This window comes from Crinia signifera, chromosome 4 (assembly GCF_055691185.1).
Source record: "Crinia signifera chromosome 4, ASM5569118v1, whole genome shotgun sequence".
Lineage (NCBI taxonomy): Eukaryota > Metazoa > Chordata > Amphibia > Anura > Myobatrachidae > Crinia > Crinia signifera.
The window spans coordinates 255,332,061-255,336,041 of record NC_139220.1 but is presented as its reverse complement, the minus strand read 5'-3'; the positions used below and the strand labels follow the sequence as shown (position 1 = coordinate 255,336,041).

The following is a 3,981-nucleotide window of genomic DNA, read 5'->3' as shown; positions in this document are numbered from 1 at the left end:
CCAGGGCCCCGGATAAACTTTGGGGGCATGGCCTAATCACGGGAGGCATGGCCACCTCCTGTGATTACGCCAGGCCCCCAAGACATTTAAAGTCAAGGGGCGAGTGTTATTATCACCCCCCCCTTTTATTATTTTCATAATTCCTACCTCTCCCGCTGCCTCCCACCCTCTTACACTGCTGCATGTGAGGGTGGGAGGCAGCGGGAGAGGTGCCTCCCGCTGTTAACATGAACACTCTGGGCAGCGGGGGGCTGGTAGGGGCGGGCAGGGGGCAGGGTGCAGCAATGGGCTGTAAAAGTGTCTAACTGGGAAATACAGGACACTTTGGATAGAGGGATGTATCCACTATACACACTAGACAACTAGGGGCAGCATTGATTTAGTTAACTATATTGGCATCCCTCCCAACATTCTAGAGCAGCAAATCTTTGGGGGCATGGCCTCGCTGAAAAAGGGGTGTGACCTATACGCGCGGCGCTGCCACAAGGCCACGCCCCCCTTTTCACCAATGTGGGGGCATGCTCAGCAGCTCTGTTAGCTTCTGGCTATGCCCCCAGCCCCTCTGGCTGCAGGAATAGATGCTGTGCACATGCGCACTGCGTTTATTCATGTATGACAGGGGACTCCCAACTGCCCCCCCCCCCCCGCCCTCCCCCCACCGCGGGGCACTGCCTTCCCCGGGACAGAGGCAGGAACGTCCCAAAATACTGGGACGTTCCAGTGATAAGCAGGACAGTTGGTAGGTATGTATTGGCAGTGCTGCTGGTCAAAATATATTGATTGTGCGCTCTGAGCGATATTGGTAAATGATAACGTGACATCTTTAAGTGACAGGACCCGCTGAACGTCATTGGTTATTTAGCCAAAGTCAACCTGCATATTCAGCAGATGGGGAGGACAATATTAAGGACACACTAGACTTAAAAAAAAAAAAAGATATCGCTCAGAAGGGCCATTCGGAGTGATATATTTTAATTTTCCATCTAGTGTGTATAAGGGTTAAGTTATACACCTAGAGGTAAATTATTGCTGCCAAATGAATAGCACAAACTGTTCTCTACAGCATATATGGATAGAGCCAGTGTACAGTTCAGGTGCTGTAATACACTGGGATAACAATACCAGGGTGTACGATGTTACTGTATGCGCCTAACAGGGAGAGCTTTGTGTATTGTATACATCAAACAAAATTCAATTACTAATTGTCAAGTGGTGAGAGAAAAAGCGTGTTTCCGCCCGGGATCGAACCGGGGACCTTTCGCGTGTGAGGCGAACGTGATAACCACTACACTACGGAAACCTGACTGTATCTCCTGCTCTCATTCACACGCTCATCACCATATACACTGCAGCCCGACGGAGACCTCATTGCTTTTTTTAGCTGCACATAATTTTAGAGACATTTATTTTGCTACAGTATAGAGCTTGATGATCACACCCAGCACTGATTCTGCTGCTGCGAATATACAGGGAACGCTGTGAAATAACTGTTACCATGGTGACATGGTTGTGAATAGGCTGGCTCAGCTCCGAGCTATAGATGTGTCTTTGGTTAGAGAGGGATGTCATAGGCGGGGTATTACTGTTACGTAGGGGTCAGCTATGTTCGGAGCCTCAGAATACATTAGGCACCTGTGATAGAGAGCTGCTAGTTGTAGCAGCTGCAGTAAGAATATATCATGATTTATGCACACGTATAACTGGTGACTACAGGGTTTCTCCTTATTAGTGTCACTTTACAAAGTACACTCTCCTCAGCTCCTCTAACTGGATGTACAAACTGCTGCTGCGCAAAGAACGCATCTTGCGCTAGCGGACCTTGGGGGAGATTCTCTAAGAATCTCCGCCCCCCTTCGCCGCCCATCGCATATTTAATTATCGCATATGTTGTAACATATGCGATAATTAAGGCAAAGGACAGCTCTTGCGTTAAGAGCTGTCCTTTGCGGTGAGAGTCGCCGGGTCCCAGCAGGTCCCAGCGGCTCCCCCCTCCCTCACACACCCGGCGCTGCTGCTGCTGCGCCGGGCTCTCCTCCTCCCTGCACCCGGAAGAGGATCAGTGCAGGGAGGAGGTCACAGGTCCGGGCAGCACAGCTCTGTGCTGCCCGGACACAGGTGAGGGGGCGATGCGGGGGGTCGGCGCGGGGTGGCGGAGGGTTGCGGTAGAAGCCCATTGGCTTCTATGGGGCATCGCCAGATTTTTCTGGCGATGCCCCCCGCCGCGGTAACCCGGCGGGGGATGCTTACAGCATCCCAAAATGCTGTAAAAACCCAGATAACGGGGTTTTTACCGCATTTTCCGCTTAGAGAATCTCCCCCCTTAACTGCACTTGCTCAGGCTGAGGGTGCTGGGCTGCTCCTGCGCTGTGTATGGCTGCCACTACATGTGTGGATGCCTGCTGCCCTCTGCATGGCTCCACTGTCTCTGATGTGGCCCAGACTGTCGACATTCACCATGTCGACCTAATGCTTGTGTCAACCAAATGTTTGTGTCGACCTACACCCATGTTGACCTTTTCAGAGTGTCGATCTTTAGTGGTCGACCCAATATATGTCTATCTTCCTAAGGTCGACCCTATGAACCACACCCATCGGTTTATGGGATGGAAAACTGATCTGAACCTTTTGCAGAAGGGTGGACACTGAGGGGTTAATGTATGGGCGCTACAGTAGTTATGGGGAAGAAGCAGTATCAGCGCCATTATCGGTGCTGATGCCACTTCTCCTCATGTAAGAAGGAGAATTGTCCAAGGTGACAGGGACGGGTGTCGTTTATTGGGTTGACAATATCTAGGTCGGCACCACAAGGTAGACATGCACAAGGTCAGTAAAAAAAAAAGTTGGTAGAAGCAAAATGATGACCTGGAAAGGGAGGGGGTAAGGGGCAGTTAGAAGATGCCAAGCTTCCAGCAGAAGGGAAGCTACGAGTGAAAGGAATTAGAACATTTAATTAACAAGGGCTGCCAAGAGCGCTGCCTACTGTGCACTGCTGGGGCAGATTCAGACACCATCCCAGCCATACAGTGTCGACAGGGGCACTGTATAAGTGTACCGCATCCCCTCAAATTGGCTTGCTTTGCTCGCCACCATGCTTTGGGCACACTATTATAATCTCACTATATGCCCACTTGGATGGTGAAGTTTGAAAAAAAAAAAAATTCTTGGTTTAAATTTTTTTAAACTCATGTCAACCTTTTTCACATTAACATCTTTGATGTCTACCTATTGCTTGTGTTGACCTTTTGAACATGTCAATGTAAAGCATGTCGACCTTTTGCCTATCGACCCATAGTGGTAGATCTGTTAACTGTCTACCTAATTACTGTCAACCTGTTACCGTATTCAATATAAAATACTTCTACTCACATACAAAGCTATTAACCTGCCATAGCCACCAACTTACATCTCTTCGCTTCACTCAAAATATATCCCCACCCAAACCTCTGTACTGCGCATGCGGCCAGCTTCTATGGGCTGCTTCGGCAACAGCCCATAGAAGGAATCATGGTCCCAGCACCTGTACAATACAAATGATAGGTACTGTGCACATACTTGCCTACTTTTTGAAACTGCTTTCAGGGAGATTCCATACCTCCCAACTTGTGCACGGCTGAAATTGTGACCTGCCGCGCCGGAGGCGCGCCCGACCCAGGATGGGGGGGTTGGGGCTACAAAAGTGGGTGTGGTCTCCAGTAAAGTGGGCGTGGCCCAGTGTAGCAACACCCATTCTCATCATTTTGGGGGCATGCCTCCTCCCTGCACTGAAGAGATGCCATGCACATGAACACAGCATCTCTTCAGCGATTGCCAGTGATCTCTGCCCCCCCTTAGGTACAGCGGGACTGTCTCATCATTTTGGGGGCATGCCTCCTCCCTGCACTGAAGAGATGCCATGCACATGAACACAGCATCTCTTCAGCGATTGCCAGTGATCTCTGCCCCCCCTTAGGTACAGCGGGACTGTCTGCAATTAGCAAGACT

At 50.1% G+C, this 3,981-nt stretch overlaps 1 non-coding gene across 1 annotated transcript; it reads right to left on the bottom strand.

Annotated features, from left to right (window-relative positions):
• Window positions 1-1,227: 1,227 nt before the first annotated feature.
• TRNAV-CAC (transfer RNA valine (anticodon CAC)) lies at window positions 1,228-1,300 on the bottom strand. Its single transcript has one exon. It is a non-coding gene; the product is annotated as a tRNA-Val (tRNA).
• Between the last annotated feature and the right edge of the window lie 2,681 nt (window positions 1,301-3,981).